This window comes from Macaca thibetana, chromosome X, assembly GCF_024542745.1.
Source record: "Macaca thibetana thibetana isolate TM-01 chromosome X, ASM2454274v1, whole genome shotgun sequence".
In the NCBI taxonomy this organism is placed as follows: domain Eukaryota; kingdom Metazoa; phylum Chordata; class Mammalia; order Primates; family Cercopithecidae; genus Macaca; species Macaca thibetana.
In genome coordinates this window covers 20845438-20866735 of record NC_065598.1, presented here as the reverse complement: position 1 = coordinate 20866735, position 21298 = coordinate 20845438, and the positions used below count along the sequence as shown (strand labels likewise).

The 21298-nt window shown below is 38.8% G+C and overlaps 1 protein-coding gene and 1 non-coding gene across 2 annotated transcripts in view; both read right to left on the bottom strand.

Moving 5' to 3' along the window:
• SMS (spermine synthase) overlaps positions 1–21298 on the bottom strand; it is an 863947-nt gene that overhangs the window by 789727 nt on the left and 52922 nt on the right. The window lies entirely within an intron of this gene.
• LOC126946953 (U6 spliceosomal RNA) lies at positions 4199–4305 on the bottom strand. The gene has a single exon (XR_007722817.1). It is a non-coding gene; the product is annotated as a U6 spliceosomal RNA (small nuclear RNA).

The following is a 21298-nucleotide window of genomic DNA, read 5'->3' as shown; positions in this document are numbered from 1 at the left end:
AAAAGGATGAGTTCATATCCTTTGTAGCGACATAGATGAAGCTGGAAACCATCATTCTGAGCAAACTATCGCAAGGACAGAAAACCAAACACCACATGTTCTCACTCATAGGTGGTAATTGAACAATGAGAACACTTGGACACAGGAAGGGGAACATCACACACCAGGGCCTGTCACGGGGTGTGGGAAGGGGGTAGGGATAGCATTAGGAGAAATACCTAATGTAAATGACGAGTTAATGGGTGCAGCACACCAACATGACACATGTATACATATGTAACAAACCTGCATATTGTGCACATGTACCCTAGAACTTCAAGTATAATAAAAAATAAAATAAAATAAAAGATAATTCTGATAGAAAAAATAGTCATATTCTTTAAAGTGTTGTCCACGTGATATGATTTTGAGTCTCTTAACCTCAAGACTCAGTTTGTCTTTATCCCCAAATTCCAAGCATGACTCCACGAGCATATTAATGGCTGTGTGTCTTGATCATCATAAAACCTTGGTTAGTTGTGGCTGTGGGAAGGCTGCTCTTTCTGTCTTTTGTTGCATGATGATGCTGTTTTGACAGTGAATGGCAGACATTTCACAGTGTAACTTGACAATACTAGAAGTAAAGGCAGTAGTACTCAATGGAGAAGATGAATGTAGAAAGAATGAAAGATCCTAGGAACAAATTGCTAGTAAAAAACTGTATGTGCTATTTCTAGTGCTGAGTTTGAATATATGTTCACAATTGAAGGGAAAGATATCAACAGAATAATTTGTAGCTCTTCTGGTTGTCACCAGACTCATAAATTACAACACCCATTAGAATGACTATAAATATAAAACTAATAATAATAAAATAATAATCTTGACTGAGCTAATACCAGTGATGATGACACCATAATAGCTAAAGCTTTCTGAGCACAGTCCTATAATAGAACATGGTTGGTACAGGACAAAATATTCAATTCAAATGAAGTTATCAATTTTTTTCAGATGATAGATTATTGTATTACATTGATGATCTCTTTACCCTCATTTTTTCAGAGGGTTGATTGATAATTTTGTTTACTTTTGCCTATTTCTGAACTTTAAATAAATGGAATCATACTATATAATACCTTTTGCAACTTGCTTCATTCTCTCATTATTATGTTTTGGAGATTTATTCGTGTTGTGATATGTAACTCTAGCTGTTTCATTTTCACTGCTCTGTAGTATTCCATTTTATATATACGACATAATGTATTTAGCCATTTTACTACTCAAGAACATTTAAGTCATTGTAACATTTTTAGTATATGAGAGCACATTTGCTAATATAAATGTGTACATTCTTATATGTGTCTCCTGGTGCACTTGTGCAAGCATTTCTCTAGATTGGTCCTTTTATTTATTCTTTTAAAAAATTTTACTTTAAGTTCTGGGATACAAGTGCAGAACATGTAGGTTTGTTACATAGGTGTGTGTGTGCCATGGTGGTTTGTTGCACCTATCAGCCCATCATCTAGGTTTTAAGCCCCACAGGCATTAGTTATTTGTCCTAATGCTCTTCCTCTCTTCACCACTCACCCCCTGAGTAGCCCTGGTATGTTGCTCCCCTCTCTGTGTCCATGTGTTCTCATTGTTCAGCTCCCACTTATAAGTGAGAACTTGCAGTGTTTGGTTTTCTGTTGCTGTGTTAGTTTGCTGAGAATGATGGCTTCCAGCTTCATCTGTGTCCTGGCAAAGGACATGATCTCATTCCTTTTTATGGCTGCACAGTATTCCATGGTATATATGTACCACATTTTCTTTATCCAGTCTATCATTTATGGGCATTTAGGTTGGTTCCATGTCTTCGCTATTGTAAATAGTTCTGCAGTAAGTACATGTGTGCATGTGTCTTTATTATAGAATTATTTATATTCCTTTGGGTATATACCCAGTAATGGGATTGCTGGGTCAAATGATATTTCTGGTTCTAGATCCCTGATGAATTGCCATATTGTCTTCCATAGTGGTTGAACTAATTTACATTCTCACCAACAGTGTAAAAGTGTTCCTATTTCTTCACAGCCTCACCAGCATCTATAGTTTCTTGACATTTTAGTAATTGCCGTTCTGACTGGTGTGGGATGGTATCTCATTGTGGTTTTGATTTGCATTTCTCTAATGATCAATAATATTGAGCTTTTTTTCATATGCCTGTTGTCCACATAAATGTCTTCTTTTGAGAAGTGTATGTTTATATCTTTTGCCCACTTTTTGATGGGGTTGATTTTTTTTTTCTTGTAAATTTGTTGAAGTTCCTTATAGATTCTGGATATTAGACCTTTCTCAGATGTATCAATTGCAAAAATTTTCTCCCACTCTGTAGGTTACCTGTTCACTCTGATGGTAGTTTCTTTCGCTGTGCAGAAGCTCTTTAGTTTAATTAGATCCCATTTGTACCTTTTGACTTTTGTTGCAATTACTTTTGGCGTTTTCATCATAAAGTCTTTGTCCATGCCTAAGTCCTGAATGGTATTGCCTAGGTTTTCTTCTAGGGTTTTTATGGTTTTGGGTTTTACATTTAAGTCTTTAATCTGTCTTGAGTTAATTTTTGTGTAAGGTGTAAGAAAGGGGTCCTGTTTCAGTTTTCTGCATATGGCTAGCTAGTTTTCCCAGCACCATTTATTAAATAGGGAGTCCTTGCCCCATTGCTTGATTTTGTCAAGTTTGTCGAAGATCAGATGATAGTAGATGTGTGGTGTTATTTATGAGGTCTCTGTTCTGTTCCATTGGTCTGTATGTCTGTTTTGCTACCAGTACCATGCTATTTTGGTTACTGTAGCCTTGCAGTACAGTTTGAAGTCAGGTAGCATGATGACTCCAGTTTTTATATTTTTGCTTAGGATTCTCTTGGCTGTACAGGCTCTTTTTTGGTTCCATATGAAATTTAAAGTAGATTTTTCTAATTCTGTGAAGAATGTCAATGGTAGTTTGATGGGAATAGCATTGAATCTAAAAATTACTTTTGGCAGTATGGTCATTTTCATGATATTGATTCTTCCTATCCATGAGGATGGAATGTTTTTCCATTTGTTTGTGTCCTCTCTTATTTCCTTGAGCAGTGGTTTGTAGTTCTCCTTGAAGAGGTCCTTCATATCCCTTGTAAGTTGTATTCCTAGGTATTTTATTCTCTTTGTAACAATTGTGAATGGGAGTTCACTCATGATTTGGCTCTCTGCTTGCCTGCTGTTGGTGCATAGGAATGCTAGAGATTTTTGCACATTGATTTCATATCTTGAGACTTTGCTGAAGTAGCTCATCAGATTAAGGAGTTTTTGGGCTGAGATGATGAGGTTTTCTAGATATAGGATTATATCATCTGCAAACAAAGGTAATTTGACTTCTTGTCTTCCTATTTGAATACTCTTTATTTCTTTTCCTTGCCTGATTGCTCTGGCCAAAACTTCCAATACTATGTTGAATAGGAGTGGTAAGAGAGGGCATCCTTGTGCCAGTTTTCAAGGGCAATGCTTCCAGCTTTTGCCCATTCAGTACGATATTGGCTATGGGTTTGTTCTAAATAGCTCTGATTATTTTGAGATATATTCCATCAATACCTAGTTTATTGAGAGGTTTTAACATGAAGGAGTGTTGAGTTGTATTGAAGGCCTTTTCTGCATCTATTGGATAATCATGTGGTTTTTATCATTGGTTCTGTTTATGTGTTGGATTACATTTATTGATTTGCGTATGTTGAACCAGCCTTGAATCTCATGGATGAAGCCAACTTGATTGTAGTGGATAAGCTTTTTGATTTGCTGCTGAATTCAGTTTGCCCGTATTTTATTGAGGATTTTTGCATTGATGTTCCTCAGGGATATTGGCCCAAAGTTTCTTTTGTTGTTGTGTCTCTGCCAGGTTTGGGTATCAGGATGATACTGGTCTCATAAAATGAGTTAGGGAGGATTCCCTCCTTTTCAATTTTTTGGAATAGTTTCAGAAGGAATGATACCAGCTCCTCTTTTTACCTCTGGTAGAATTTGGCTGTAAATCCATCTGGTCATGGGCTTTTTGTTTTGGTGGGTAGGCTCTTAATTACTGCCTTAATTTCAGAACTTGTTTTTGGTGTATTCATGGACTCAACTTCTTGGTTTAGTCTTGGGAGGGTGTATGTGTGAAGGAATTTATCCATCTCTTCTAGATTTTCTAGTTTATTTCCATAGATATGTTTAAAAATATGGAATGCCTTATGAATTTGAGTGTCATCCTTGCACAGGGGCCATGGTAATCTTCTATATATCCTTCCAATTTTAGTATATGTGCTGCCAAAGCAAGCACTATTTTTCTTATTATTTTAAATTTTTGTGTTAAAAATTTCAAACATACAGAAAACTTGCAAGACTAAATTAATCTAGATTCATAATTATTATTTTTCATGAGTCAGTTGCAAAGACATTATAGACATTATGTGTCCTCACCCCTCAGTATTGGAGCATGTGTCTCCAAAAATAGAAAAATTTTTTTAACATAAAATCAATATAATTATCCAATTTGGAGCATTTATTATTGATACAATAGTATTATCTTATATTCCATACTCATTCAAGTTTCTCAAATTGTCTTATTGATGTCCTTTGGAGGATTTTATTTTCCTGATCCTCAGAAGAATTTTATTTTCCTGATCCTGATCCTAATGGGTGTTATAATTTATTTTCCTGTCTTATTGATTTCGTTTGGAGGATTATATTTTCCCGATACCTCTTGAGTCTCTAATCTTGAATAGTTTTACAGACTTTCTTTTACTTCAGTGAAGCTGATTTTTTTTGTAGAGTAGAGAAAATTTAGTTTCTCTACTATTCCTTAGTTTGACTTTGCTGACTCTTTCCTTCTGGTTAGATTCAAGCTAGCTTCTTTCTTTTTAAATTCTCTCTTTCTAGATTTTAAATTTTATATGTGAGATATTTCTAACAAAGAAGCCTCATCATGCCTTCTTGAATTATATACAACCTAACATCTTCTGTAGATGTTTAATTAAATTTAATTAATTAAACAAGAGTGAACAGTTCTAGATTGTATCATAATCATTCCTATTAATATACTAGTTTTGAACAATAAAGAGGAGGAAAATGGTTTTTTAGATTTTTTATTTATATTTTTAAATCATAGATAAATCACAGTTTTACATATTTATGGCACAATGTGATGTTTTGATACATGTATACATTGTATAATATCAATTCTGTGTATCTATCATGTTCATCACTTTATACCTTTTCATTTCTTTGTGGCAAACACAATTAAAATTTCCTCTTTTAACTATTTTGAAATATTCAGTAAAATATTGTTAACCATAGTCACTCTACTGTGCAACAGTACACCAGAACTTATTCCTCCTAACTGTAACTTTGTACCTGTTGACCAATCTCTCCCTATCTCACCCACCACTATCCCCCAACACACACTCCTCAGCCTCTGGGAATCACTACTCTACTCTCTACTCCTATGAGATAAACTTCTTTCGATTCCACATAAGAGTGATATCATGCAGTATTTTTCTTTCTGTGTCTGACTCATTTCACATAACATTATGTCTTCCAGTTCATCCATGTTGTTACAAATGACAAGATTTCATCCATTTTTGCAGAAGAATATTTCATTGTGCATATGTAATACATTTTCTTTCCAATTATTCATCGATGGACACTTAGGTTGGTTGCATACCTTGGGTATTGTGAATAGTTTGACGACAAACATGGGAGTTCAAATATACTGACACTGATTTTATTTCCTTTAGATATATACTCAATAGTAGGATTGCTGGATCATATGGTAGCTCTAGTTTTAATTTTTTTAAGGAAACTCCATACTGTTTTCCATAGCAGCTGTATTATTTTATATTCCCATCGACAATGTATAAGTGTTCCCTTTTGTCTATATCCATTCTGGCATTTGCAATTTTTGTCTTCGATAATAGCCATTCTATTTGGGGTGAAGTAATATCTCACTTTGTAGCTTTGATTTTTATTTCATGATGATTAGTGATGCTGAGCAATTTGTCTCTACTTTCTGACCATATGTATGTCTTCTTTTGAGAAATGCCTATTCAAATATTTTACCCATGCTTAAATCCAATTATTTGTTTTCTTTTTCTGTTATGTGTTATTTGAGCTTCTTGTATATTGTGGATGTACAGGATCTGTTGTGAGATGCATAGTTTGTAAATACTTTCTCCCATTCTATAGGTGGTCTCTTTACTCTATTGATTGTTTACTTTGCCAAGCAAAAACTTTTTAATTTGATATAATCCCATTTGTCTATTTATGCTTTTATTGTCTGTGGCTTTGAGGCCTTGTCCAAAAAATCCTTGCCCAGACCACTATCATAAAGAGTGTCCTAGGGACAGGCATGGTGGCTCATGCCTGTAATCCCAGCACTTTGGGAGGCTGAGGCAGGCAGATCACAAGGTCAGGAGATTGAAACAATCCTGGCTAACATGGTGAAACCCTGTCTCTACTAAAAATACAAAAAATTAGCCAGGTGTGGTGGCAGGTGCCTGTAGTCCCAGCTACTCGGGAGGCTGAGGCAGGAGAATGGTGTGAACCCAGAAGGTGGAGCTTCCAGTGAGCCAAGATTGCACCACTGCACTCCAACCTGGGCAACAGAGCGAGACTCTGTCTCAAAAAAAAAAAAAAAAAAAAAAAAAAAAAGAAAAGTGTCCTTAATGCTTTCTTTTAGTAGTTTTATTGTTTCAACTATTGCATTTACATTTTTCATTCATTTTGAAGAAAAGAGGTTTAATGACTCACAGCTCCACAGGCGTTACAGGAAGCATGAATGGGCGGCCTCAGGAAAATTACAATCATGGTGGAAGGTGAAGGGGAAGCAAGCACCTGTTTCTATTGGCAGCAGGAGAGAGGGAGTGTGAGGAAGGAAGTGCCACACCCTTTTAAAACCATCAGAACTAGTGAGAACTCACTCGCTGTTACAAGAGCAGCATGGAGAAATGTGTGCTCATGATCCAGTCACCTCCCACCAGGTTCCACTCCCCAAATTGGGAATTACAACGTGAGATTTGGATGGGGACACAGGGCCAAACCATATCATTCTGCCTCTGGCCCCTCCCAAATCTCATGTCCTCACATTTCAAAACACAATCATGTCTTCTCAATAGTCCCCCAAAGTCTTAACTCACTCCAGCATTAACCCAAAAGTCCAAGTCCAAAGTATTATCTGAGACAAGGCAAGTCCCTTCTGCCTGTGAGCCTCTAAAATAAAAAACAAGTTAGTTACTTCCAAGGTATGATGGGGGTACAGACATTGGGTAAATGCTCCCATTTTAATGAGAGAAATTGGACAAAACAAAGGGGCTACAGGCCACATGCAAGTCTGAAACCCAGAAGGGCAGTCATTAAATCTTGAAGCTCCAAAATAATCTCCTTTGATTCTATGTCTCACATTCAGGGCTTGCTGATGCAAGGGGTGGTCTCCCAAGGCCTTGAACTGCCCCTGTGGCTCTGCAGGGTACAGCCACCTTGGCTGCTTTCACAGGCTGGCATTTAGTGTCTGTTGCATTTCCAGGAGCACAGTGCAGGCTGTCTGTGTATTTACCATACTGGGGTCTGAAAGACAGTGGCACTCTTCTCACAGCTCCCCTAGGCAGTGCCCCAGTGGGGACTCTGTGTGGGGCTTCAACTCCACATTTTCCCTGTGCACTGCCCTAGTGGAGGTTCTCTCTGAGGGCTCTGCCTCTGCAGCAGACTTCTGCCTGGACATTCAGGCATTTCCATACATCCTCTGGAATCTAGGTGGAGGTTTCCAAACCTCAACTCTTGCCTTCTGTGTACCTGCAGGCCCAACATCAGGTGAAAGTTGCCAAGGCTTGGAGCTTGCACCCTCTGATGCCATGGTCTGAGCTGTACCTTGGCCCCTTTTAGCTATGGGTGGAGCTGGAGAAGCTGAGACATGGGGTACCATGTCCTGAGGTTGCACAGAGCACCTGGACCATGGGACTGGCCCAGAAAACCATTTTTCCCTCCTAAGTCTCTGAGCCTGTGATGGGAGGAGCTGCTGTGAAGTTCTCTGAAATGCCCTAGAGACATTTTCTCCATTATTTTGGCTATGAACATTTGACTCCTCTTATGAAAATTTCTGGAGCCAGCTTGAATTTCTCTCCAGAAAATGGATTTTTCTTTTCTACCACATGGTCAGGCTGCAAATATTCCAAACTTTAATGCTCTGCTTCCCTTTTAAATATAAGTTCCACTCTCAGACCATCTCTTTTTTAATGCAAATGAGCATAGGCTTTTATGAGTAGCCAGGCCACATCTTCAATGCTTTACTTCTTAGAAATTTCTTCTGCCAGAGACCCTAAATCATCTCTTAAGTTCAAATTTCCACAGATCCCTAGAGCAGGGGCCCAATGCTGCCAGTCTCTTTGCGAAAGCATAGCAAGATTGACCTTTGCTCTAGTTCTGAATAAGTTCCTCCCTCCATCTGAGACCACCTCAGCCTGGACTTCATTGTTCATATCGCTCTCAGCATATGATCACAACCATCCAACAAGTCTCTATGAAGTTCCAAACATTCCCACATCTTCCTGTCTTCTTCTGAGCCCTCCAAGCTGTTCCAACCTCTGCCCGTTACTCAGGTCCAAAGTCACTTCCACATTTCCAGCTGTCTTTATAACAATGACCCACTTCCTGGTACCAATTTTCTGTATTAAATCCATTCTCACACTACTATAAAGAACTACCTGAAACTGGGTAATTTATGAAGAAAAGAGGTTTAATTGACTCACAGTTCTGCAGGCTTAGCAGGAAGCATGACTGGGAGGCCTCAGGAAACTTAAAATCATGGAAGAAGATGAAGGGGAAGAAAGCATCTTCTTCTAGTGGTGGCAGGGGAAAGAGAATGAGGGCGGAAGTGCCACAAACTCTTTAAACCATCAGATTTCATGAGAACTCACTCACTATCATGAGAACAGCTTGAGGGAAGTTCACCCCCATGATCCAATCACCTCCCACCAGGTCCTCCCCTAACACTGGGAATTACAATTCAACATGAGATTTGGGTTGGGACACAGAACCAAACCATATCAGAGAAAAATATGTATTTTGTAGTTTTGGATGCAATGTTCTGTAAATGACTGTTAGGTCCCTTTCGTACAGAGAGCAATTTCAATCCAATATTTATTTGCTGATTTTCTCTCTGGGTGATCTGTCCACTGCTGGAAGTGGGTTTTGGAATTCCCTACTGTTATTGTATTATGGTCTATCTCTCCATGTAGATCTACAAATGTTTGCTTTATATATTTTGGTACTTCAATGTTGAGTGCATGTGTTTTTAAAATTTGTTATATCCTTTTACTGAATTGACTCCTTTGTCATTATATAATGACTTATTGTCTCTTTATAGTTTTTGACTTAAAGTCTATTTGTATGGTATAAATATAACTACCCCAAATCTTTTGGTTTTCATTTGCATGGAATATCTTCCTCTCTCACTTTATTTTCAGTCTATGTATATTCTTAGATGTGAAGTGAGTCTCTTGTAGGTGGCATGTAGTTGGGTCTTGTTTTTTTAATCCATTTACCCAATTCATGTCTTTTAATTGGATAATTTATTTACATTCAAGGTAACTATTGCTAGGTAAGGACTTTCTAGTGTCATTTTTTTCATTGTTTTCTAGTTGTTTTGTAACTCTTCTCTTTCTTTTACCCCCCTTACTGCCTTCTTTTGTAATTAAGTGGTTTTCTTTAGTACTATGTTTTGTTTCCTTGTTTTTTTATTTTTAGTGCACAAATTACAGGTTTTTGCTTTGTGATTATCATATGGCTTACAAAAAACAACTTATAGTTGTAACAGGTTATTTTAAACTAATAACAAATTAACTTTGATTGCAACAAAGAAAAAGAGGAAAAATAATTCTACTTTTTGCCTCCCACACCAAACATTTTGAATTCCTGATTTCACAATTCACATCTTTTTATACTGCATTTTCCTTAAATTATTCTACTTATTATTTTTTTAATTGTTTTGTTTTTTAATGTCATCCTAAAGATATAAGTGATTTACACACCACCATTACATTATTACAGTATTCAGAGTTTGACTGAGTACTTACTTTAACCAGTGAGTTACATACTTTCAGATGTTTTCATTTTTCTTGTTATCATCCTTTTCTTTCAACCTGAAGAATTCTCTTTGGCATTTCTTATAAGACATGTCTAGTGGTAATAAATGCCTTCAGCTTTTGTTGTGCTGGGAAAAATATTTACTTCTCCTTCATTTCTAAAGGACAGTTTTTCTGGACACAGTAATTTTGGTTGGAAGTTTCTTCCCCTTCAACACTTTGAATATATTATCCCACTGTCTCCTTGCCTGTAAGGTTTCTGTTGATAATTTTGCTGTTAGACATATTGTGATTCCCTTCTTTTCTCTTGCTACCTTCAAGAGCCTCTGTTTGCCTTGATCTCTGGCAATTTGATTATCATATGTTGTTTCTTATTTGTGTCTTACTTGAATTGAATCTGATTGTAGATCTTTGGCCTTCCTGTACGTGAATATTTATATGTTTTTGTACATCTAGAAAGTTGTCTGTTATTATTTCTTTAAATGAACTTTTTTTACCTTTCTTTTTATCTTTTCTCCTTTGAACACCAATGACCTATGTGTTTCCTTTTTTGATGTTGTTCTATAATTCCTGTAAGCTTTCTTCATTCCTTTATACTATATCTTTTTTCTCTCCTTTAAGTGTGTATTTTTGATTAGTCTGTCTTCCAATTCACAGATTATTTCCTCTGCTTGGCCAATTCTGCTACTGATGTTCTCCATTGCATTTTTTCATTTTGTTTCTTGTATTTTTAACTTCCAGCATTTGTGTTTTAAGAAAATATTATTTCAATATATCTTAATTTCTCTAATAAATTTTTGCATTGCTTATCTGAATTTTCTTGAAGTTTGCTGAGCGTCATTGAAACAGCTATTTTGAACTCTTTATCAGGCATTTCTTCCATCTCCACCTCTTTTTTTAACTTTTATTTTTGTTTCCAGGATATATGTGAAGGTTGGTTCTATAGATAAAATCATGTGTCATGGGAGTTTGGTGTACAAATTATTTCATCATCCAGATAATAAGCATGGTATCTAATATGTAGTTTTTCAATCCTCACTCTCCTCCCACCCTCTACCCTTTAATAGGCCCTGGAGTCTTTTGTTCCCTTTTCTGTATTTATGTATACTCAGTGTTTAGCTCCCAAATATAAGTGAGAACACAGAGTGTTTGGTTTTCTGTTTCTGCATTACTTTGTAGAAACATTGCTTAGGATAATGGCCTCCATCTCCACCCATGTTCCTGCAAAAGACATGATTTCTTATGGCTGCATAGTATTCCATGATGTATAAGTCCCACATTTTCTTTATCCAGTCAACCACTGATGGGCATTTAGGTTGAGTTCCTATCATTGATTTTATGAATAGTGCTGCAATGAACATATGCATGCATTTGTCTTTATAGTAGAATTATTTATATTCCTTTGGATATATACCCAATAATGGAATTGCCAGGTCAAATGGTAGCTGTGTTTTAAGTTCTTTGAGAAACCACCAAACTGCTTTCCACAGTGACTGAACTAATTTACATTCTCACCAGCAGTGTATATGCATTCGCTTTTCTCCACAGCCTTGCCAGTTTTCTTTCTTTTTTTTTTTTTTTTTTTTTTTTTTTTTTTTTTTTTTTTTTTTTTTTTTTTTGCTTTTTACTAATAGCCATCCTGACTGGTGTGAGATGTTATCTCATTGTGGTTTTGGTTCTCATTTCTCTAATGATTAGTAATGTTGAGTATTTTTTCATGCTTGTTGGCTGCACATGTGTCTTAATTTGAGAAATGTCTGTTCATGTCATTTGCTTACTTTTTATGATGAGGTTGTTTGGTTTTTGCTTGTTGACTTGTTTACATGCCTCATAGATTCTGGATATCAGACCATTGTCAGATGCATACTTTGCAAATATTTTTCTCTCATTCTGTAGTTTGTCTATTTACTCTGTTGATAGTTTCTTTTGCTGTGCAGAAACTTTTTAGTTTAATTAGGTCCCATTTATCAATTTTTGTTTTTGTCACAATTGCTTTTGGTGTCTTTGTCATAAAATTTTTGCCAGGGCCTTTGTCTAGGATGACGTTTCCTAGATTTCCTTCAAGAGTTTTTGTAGTTTTACGTTTTACATTTAAGTCTTTCATCTATCTTGAGTTGATTTTTGTATATGGTATAAGGAAAGGTTCTACTTTCAATCTTCTGCATATGGCTAGCCAGGTATCCCATTACCATTTATTAAATAGTGAATCCTTTTTCCATTGCTTGTTTTTATCAACTTTGTTGAAGATTTATCACCATCTCTTTAGACTCAGTCACTGGTGCCTTATTTTGTCCATTTGGTGATGTAATACTTCCCTGTTTGATCTTGCCCTTTGTGGCTGTGCATTGTTGTCTGAGCATTGACATAGTCACCTAATTCAGTCTTCAAAGCCTGACTTTGTTTGTAAGATACCTTCAGAAGTAAGCCGGTTCAGAGATATAGGGCAGGTTGACTGGTAACCCATAACCCTAAGCAATGATCACTTCAGTCGTTGCAAAACTAGGAGCACCTCAAGCCCAGGACCACCAGAGCTAGAATCCTTTCACTACTGAGTCTGACACAGTGCTGTGTTGCCCCCAAAGCTCACAGCTGTTCAGACCAGTACAGTACTGGGATGCACCCAAGGTATGTGACTACTACAGCCTGCCCTCCACTGGAGTTTATTTAGGGCCAAAGTCTGCTGTAGCTGGCTGGTGGTGATGTGAGTTGTAACAAAAGTCCATTCCACTAGGGCTGCAGGCTCCTGTTTGGCACTGGGGTGGGCCTAGACGCTCCATTTATGGGCACCAACATTGTATCAGGGGCTGAGGGGCCCTGCCCTGTGCTGAGTTTTACTGAAGCAAGTCAGTACTGGGTTGCAAGGTGATGTTCTATGCCACCTCTTTTTCCTTCCCCCAAGCACATGGTGTCTTTCTCCACGCTGTGCTATCTGGGGCTAGGAAAGGGGTGAAGTGGGTAATTCCACACCCACTGAGGCTAAGCCAATATTCGGTTGCACCTGAAACCCACAGCTGCTGAGACCAGTGCAGTACTGGGATCCACCTAAGGCTGAACCTTCTGCTGAGGTTTATTCAGAGCCTGAGGTTGCTGTTATTGGCTAGTGGTGATGCGGGCTGGAATATGAGTCCATACCACTGGTGTCACAAGTTCATGTCTGGCACCAAGGCAAATCTAGAAGCTCTGTCCATGGGTATTGGTTTGGTGTCAGGGGTTGAGGGATTCCACTCGGTGTTGGGTTTAACTATTACAGGCCTGTTATTGTGTTTCAAGCCAAAGTTCTGCACTTACTTCCTTCTCCTTCCCCCAAGTAGATTGTATCTCTCTCTTTCTCTCTCTCTCTCTTTCTTTCTTTCCTTCTTTCTTTCTTTCTTTCTTTCTTTCTTTCTTTCTTTCTTTCTTTCTTTCTTTCTTTCTCTCTCTCTCTCTTTTCTTTCTTTCTTTCTTTCTTTCGTTGTTTATTTGTTTTGTTTTGTTTTTGAGACAGTGTCTCACTCTGTCACCCAGGCTGGAATACAGTGGCACGATCTTGGCTCACTGCAAGCTCTGCCTCCCAGGTTCATGCCATTCTCCTGCCTCAGCCTCCCAAGTAGCTGGGACTACCGGTGCCCGCCACCATGCCCGGCTAATTTTTTGTATTTTTAGTTGAAACAGGGTTTCACCGTGTTAGCCAGGATGGTCTTGATCTCCTGACCTCGTGATCTGCCTGCCTCGGCCTCCCAAATTGCTGGGATTACAGGCATGAGCCACTGCACCCGACGAATTGTATCTCTTTCTTTGCTTTGCTGCCTGGGGTTTGGGGTGGATGCCTTGGTAATGTAAAACCACCCTTCCTACATTCTTCAATGCATCTTTTCTTATTATTATTCTAAAACAAGGTACTGTGATCTCTCCTCTGGTTTCCTAGCTCCTGTGAAGGATTTTTTTGTGCATGGATAGTGTTCAAATTGATGCTTCTGTGGAGGACAATTGCTGGATGGTTTTATTCTGTCATCTTGCTCTGCCATCCATCGAGCTTTTAGATTTGAATTACAGATTTTAAGATATACTAAACAATCGAATTTTATGGGAGATCCTTGATTACAAATTTATTCCTGCAATAAATAATGCAAAATGACGCCAACATAGTGGCCACCATTTAGCAGGAGGACCAAAGGAAGAATGCAAGATCATTTTCTAGTGAAGTTGCTGCTTGATCTTTTATCAAGCATTTGCTTTCCAGTACTAATAATTACCCCTGAAAGTTGGAATTTACTTGTATTTCCTATTGTGAACTTGAATCATATTTCATGGAGTTTCATTTTTATCTTGGTAGATAAACTATTCACCAAATTTTTTTTGAGACATAGTCTCACTCTGTCACCCAGGCTGGAGTGCAGTGGCATGATCTCGGCTCACTGCAACCTCTGCCTCCTGGGTTCAAGTGATTCTCATGCCTCAGCCTCCCAAGTAGGTGGGATTTCAGGCATGTACCACCATGCCTGACTAGGTTTTGTGTTTTTAGTATAAATGGGTTTTTGCCATGTAGGCCAGGCTGATCTCAAACTCCTGGGGTCAAGTGATCCACCCACCTTGGCCTCCCAAAGTGCTGGGATTAGAGGTGTGAGCCACAGTGCCCAGCCTATTCATTACATTTTAATTCAACAGATACTTATTGTATACCTACTATGTGGCAGATATTATGTTAGGTGCTAAGGACAAAAATCATAAATATTTGACATCTTTTCCCTTCAGTGGGTAATTGTTCAATAGGGAATTAGGATGTCTGTATAAATAACAGTATAATGGGATAAGTACCTGAGAAGTATTATGAATGAAGTATGGTAGAATCATAAGATGGAGACAATTAACTGTTTTGGAGGAGCATCAGGGTTAACTTTTGAGCTGAACTGTTTAAGATCAGAAAGAGATCTTTACACAGAGAAGAAAAGATAAAGACTATGTTCCAGGCACAGTTCCAGGTACATGGAGTTGAAGTTTTAATGTAGTGGAAGAAACAGACATAGATGTGAGATATAATATAAGGCAGTTCTAAAAGTACAAAGTGCAATGAAAAGATTGTGTTGTGATTAATTCACAACCAGAAGGAGTGCATGTGGGGGTGTACATCTTGGTTTTTATGACTACGCACAAAAGTCCTGTACAAAAATCTCCTTTCATATGGTCCAGAATATAACATAGCTCAGTAACTTTCCTCAAAGAAAGATGATCAGAAACCAAAACTCTACTGGAATTACAGGATATTAAAAATGTCTATCAGTTCTACTTTTTGGTGTGTGGGCAACAGTCAATGAATGCCTCCTTCCATTAACTTGGCATAGATATCATCAATCCTAAGAATTAGAAGAAGGATCCCACTAGGCAATTTGATTTTTAATCCACTAAAATCACAACATATTATGTTCTCATCAGGTTTGATAGAAATAACTATAAGAGTTGCTTGCTTTGGAAATTATCAAGGCTCAATAATTAATCTCTCAGGGGCGGAGCAAGATGGCTGAATAGGAACAGCTCCAGTCTCCAACTCCCAGCGTGAGCGACACAGAAGACCGGTGATTTCTGCATTTTCAACTGAGGTACTGGGTTCATCTCACTGGGGAGTGCCGGACGATCGGTGCTGGTCAGCTGCTGCAACCCGACCAGCGAGAGCTGAAGCAGGGCGAGGCATTGCCTCACCTGGGAAGTGCAAGGGGGAAGGGAATCCCTTTTCCTAGCCAGGGGAACTGAGACACACAACACCTGGAAAATCGGGTAACTCCCACCCCAATACTGCGCTTTAACCAAACAGGCACACCAGGAGATCATATCCCACACCTGGCCGGGAGGGTCCCACACCCACGGAGCCTCCCTCATTGCTAGCACAGCAGTCTGTGATCTACCGGCAAGGCAGCAGCGAGGCTGGGGGAGGGGCGCCCGCCATTGCTGAGGCTTAAGTAGGTAAACAAAGCTGCTGGGAAGCTCGAACTGGGTGGAGCTCACAGCAGCTCAAGGAAACCTGCCTGTCTCTGTAGACTCCACCTCTGGGGACAGGGCAATAACAAACACAGCCAAAACCTCTGCAGACGCAAACAACTCTGTCTGACAGCTTTGAAGAGAGCAGTGGATCTCCCAACACGGAGGTTGAGATCTGAGAAGGGACAGACTCCCTGCTCAAGTGGGTCCCTGACCCCTGAGTAGCCTAACTGGGAGACATCCCCCACTAGGGGCAGTCTGACACCCCACACCTCACAGGGTAGAGTACACCCCTGAGAGGAAGCTTCCAAAGCAAGAATCAGACAGGTACACTCGCTGTTCAGAAATATTCTATCTTCTGCAGCCTCTGCTGCTGATACCCAGGCAAACAGGGTCTGGAGTGGACCTCAAGCAATCTCCAACAGACCTACAGCTGAGGGTCCTGACTGTTAGAAGGAAAACTATCAAACAGGAAGGACACCTACACCAAAACCCCATCAGTACATCACCATCATCAAAGACCAGAGGCAGATAAAACCACAAAGATGGGGAAAAAGCAGGGCAGAAAAGCTGGAAATTCAAAAAATAAGAGCGCATCTCCCCCGGCAAAGGAGCGCAGCTCATCGCCAGCAACGGATCAAAGCTGGACGGAGAATGACTTTGACAAGATGAGAGAAGAAGGCTTCAGTCCATCAAATTTCTCAGAGCTAAAGGAGGAATTACGTACCCAGCGCAAAGAAACTAAAAATCTTGAAAAAAAAGTGGAAGAATTGATGGCTAGAGTAATTAATGCAGAGAAGGTCATAAACGAAATGAAAGAGATGAAAACCATGACACGAGAAATACGTGACAAATGCACAAGCTTCAGTAACCGACTCGATCAACTGGAAGAAAGAGTATCTGCGATTGAGGATCAAATGAATGAAATGAAGCGAGAAGAGAAACCAAAAGAAAAAAGAAGAAAAAGAAATGAACAAAGCCTGCAAGAAGTATGGGATTATGTAAAAAGACCAAATCTACGTCTGATTGGGGTGCCTGAAAGTGAGGGGGAAAATGGAACCAAGTTGGAAAACACTCTTCAGGATATCATCCAGGAGAACTTCCCCAACCTAGTAGGGCAGGCCAACATTCAAATCCAGGAAATACAAAGAACGCCACAAAGATACTCCTCGAGAAGAGCAACTCCAAGACACATAATTGCCAGATTCACCAAAGTTGAAATGAAGGAAAAAATCTTAAGGGCAGCCAGAGAGAAAGGTCGGGTTACCCACAAAGGGAAGCCCATCAGACTCACAGCAGATCTCTCGGCAGAAACTCTCCAAGCCAGAAGAGAGTGGGGGCCAATATTCAACATTCTTAAAGAAAAGAATTTTCAACCCAGAATTTCATATCCAGCCAAACTAAGTTTCATAAGTGAAGGAGAAATAAAATCCTTTACAGATAAGCAAATGCTTAGAGATTTTGTCACCACTAGGCCTGCCTTACAAGAGACCCTGAAGGAAGCACTAAACATGGAAAGGAACAACCGGTACCAGCCATTGCAAAAACATGCCAAAATGTAAAGACCATTGAGGCTAGGAAGAAACTGCATCAACTAACGAGCAAAATAACCAGTTAATATCATAATGGCAGGATCAAGTTCACACATAACAATCTTAACCTTAAATGTAAATGGACTAAATGGTCCAATTAAAAGACACAGACTGGCAAACTGGATAAAGAGTCAAGACCCATCAGTCTGCTGTATTCAGGAGACCCATCTCACACGCAGAGACATACATAGGCTCAAAATAAAGGGATGGAGGAAGATTTACCAAGCAAATGGAGAACAAAAAAAAGCGGGGGTTGCAATACTAGTCTCTGATAAAACAGACTTTAAAACCATCAAAGATCAAAAGAGACAAAGAAGGCCATTACATAATGGTAAAGGGATCAATTCAACAGGAAGAGCTAACTATCCTAAATATATATGCACCCAGTACAGGAGCACCCAGATTCATAAAGCAAGTCCTTAGAGACTTACAAAGAGACTTAGACTCCCATACAATAATAATGGGAGACTTCAACACTCCACTGTCAACATTAGACAGATCAACAAGACAGAAAGTTAACAAGGATATCCAGGAATTGAACTCATCTCTGCAGCAAGCAGACCTAATAGACATCTATAGAACTCTCCACCCCAAATCAACAGAATATACATTCTTCTCAGCACCACATCATACTTACTCCAAAATCGACCACGTAATTGGAAGTAAAGCACTCCTCAGCAAATGTACAAGAACAGAAATTATAACAAACTGTCTCTCAGACCACAGTGCAATCAAACTAGAACTCAGGACTAAGAAACTCAATCAAAACCGCTCAACTACATGGAAACTGAACAACCTGCTCCTGAATGACTACTGGGTACATAACAAAATGAAGGCAGAAATAAAGATGTTCTTTGAAACCAATGAGAACAAAGATACAACATACCAGAATCTCTGGGACACATTTAAAGCAGTGTGTAGAGGGAAATGTATAGCACTAAATGCCCACAAGAGAAAGCAGGAAAGATCTAAAATTGACACTCTAACATCGCAATTAAAAGAACTAGAGAAGCAAGAGCAAACACATTCGAAAGCTAGCAGAAGGCTAGAAATAACTAAGATCAGAGCAGAACTGAAGGAGATAGAGACACAAAAAACTCTCCAAAAAATCAATGAATCCAGGAGTTGGTTTTTTTGAAAAGATCAACAAAATGGACAGACCACTAGCAAGACTAATAAAGAAGAAAAGAGAGAAGAATCAAATCGACGCAATTAAAAATGATAAAGGGGATATCACCACCGACCCCACAGAAATACAAACTACCATCAGAGAATACTATAAACACCTCTACGCAAATAAACTGGAAAATCTAGAAGAAATGGATAATTTCCTGGACACTTTCACTCTTCCAAGACTAAACCAGGAAGAAGTTGAATCCCTGAATAGACCAATAGCAGGCTCTGAAATTGAGGCAATAATTAATAGCCTACCAACCAAAAAAAGTCCAGGACCAGATGGATTCACAGCTGAATTCTACCAGAGGTACAAGGAGGAGTTGGTACCATTCCTTCTGAAACTATTCCAATCAATAGAAAAAGAGGGAATCCTCCCTAACTCATTTTATGAGGCCAACATCATCCTGATACCAAAGCCTGGCAGAGACACAACAAAAAAAGAGAATTTTAGACCAATATCCCTGATGAACATCGATGCAAAAATCCTCAATAAAATACTGGCAAACCGGATTCAGCAACGCATCAAAAAGCTTATCCACCATGATCAAGTGGGCTTCATCCCTGGGATGCAAGGCTGGTTCAACATTCGCAAATCAATAAACATAATCCAGCATATAAACAGAACCAAAGACAAGAACCACATGATTATCTCAATAGATGCAGAAAAAAGGCTTTTGACAAAATTCAACAGCCCTTCATGCTAAAAACGCTCAATAAATTCGGTATTGATGGAACGTACCTCAAAATAATAAGAGCTATTTATGACAAACCCACAGCCAATATCATACTGAATGGGCAAAAACTGGAAAAATTCCCTTTGAAAACTGGCACAAGACAGGGATGCCCTCTCTCACCACTCCTATTCAACATAGTGTTGGAAGTTCTGGCTAGGGCAATTAGGCAAGAGAAAGAAATCAAGGGTATTCAGTTAGGAAAAGAAGAAGTCAAACTGTCCCTGTTTGCAGATGACATGATTGTATATTTAGAAAACCCCATTGTCTCAGCCCAAAATCTCCTTAAGCTGATAAGCAACTTCAGCAAAGTCTCAGGATACAAAATTAATGTGCAAAAATCACAAGCATTCTTATACACCAGTAACAGACAAACAGAGAGCCAAATCAGGAATGAACTTCCATTCACAATTGCTTCAAAGAGAATAAAATACCTAGGAATCCAACTTACAAGGGATGTAAAGGACCTCTTCAAGGAGAACTACAAACCACTGCTCAGTGAAATAAAAGAGGACACAAACAAATGGAAGAACATACCATGCTCATGGATAGGAAGAATCAATATCGTGAAAATGGCCATACTGCCCAAGGTAATTTATAGATTCAATGCCATCCCCATCAAGCTACCAATGAGTTTCTTCACAGAATTGGAAAAAACTGCTTTAAAGTTCATATGGAACCAAAAAAGAGCCCGCATCTCCAAGACAATCCTAAGTCAAAAGAACAAAGCTGGAGGCCTCACGCTACCTGACTTCAAACTATACTACAAGGCTACAGTAACCAAAACAGCATGGTACTGGTACCAAAACAGAGATATAGACCAATGGAACAGAACAGAGTCCTCAGAAATAATACCACACATCTACAGCCATCTGATCTTTGACAAACCTGAGAGAAACAAGAAATGGGGAAAGGATTCCCTATTTAATAAATGGTGCTGGGAAAATTGGCTAGCCATAAGTAGAAAGCTGAAACTGGATCCTTTCCTTACTCCTTATACGAAAATTAATTCAAGATGGATTAGAGACTTAAATGTTAGACCTAATACCATAAAAATCCTAGAGGGAAACCTAGGTAGTACCATACAGGACATAGGGATGGGCAAAGACTTCATATCTAAAACACCAAAAGCAACGGCAGCAAAAGCCAAAATTGACAAATGGGATCTCATTAAATTAAAGAGCTTCTGCACAGCAAAAGAAACTACCATCAGAGTGAACAGGCAACCTACAGAATGGGAGAAAATTTTTGCAATCTACTCATCTGACAAAGGGCTAATATCCAGAACCTACAAAGAACTCAAACAAATTTACAAGAAAAAAACAAACAACCCCATCAAAAAGTGGGCAAAGGATATGAACAGACATTTCTCAAAAGAAGACATTCATACAGCCAACAGACACATGAAAAAATGCTCATCATCACTGGCCATCAGAGAAATGCAAATCAAAACCACAATGAGATACCATCTCACACCAGTTAGAATGGCGATCATTAAAAAGTCAGGAAACAACAGGTGCTGGAGAGGATGTGGAGAAATAGGAACACTTTTACACTGTTGGTGGGATTGTAAACTAGTTCAACCATTATGGAAAACAGTATGGTGATTCCTCAAGGATCTAGAACTAGATGTACCATATGACCCAGCCATCCCATTACTGGGTATATACCCAAAGGATTATAAATTATGCTGCTATAAAGACACATGCACTCGTATGTTTATTGCAGCACTATTCACAATAGCAAAGACT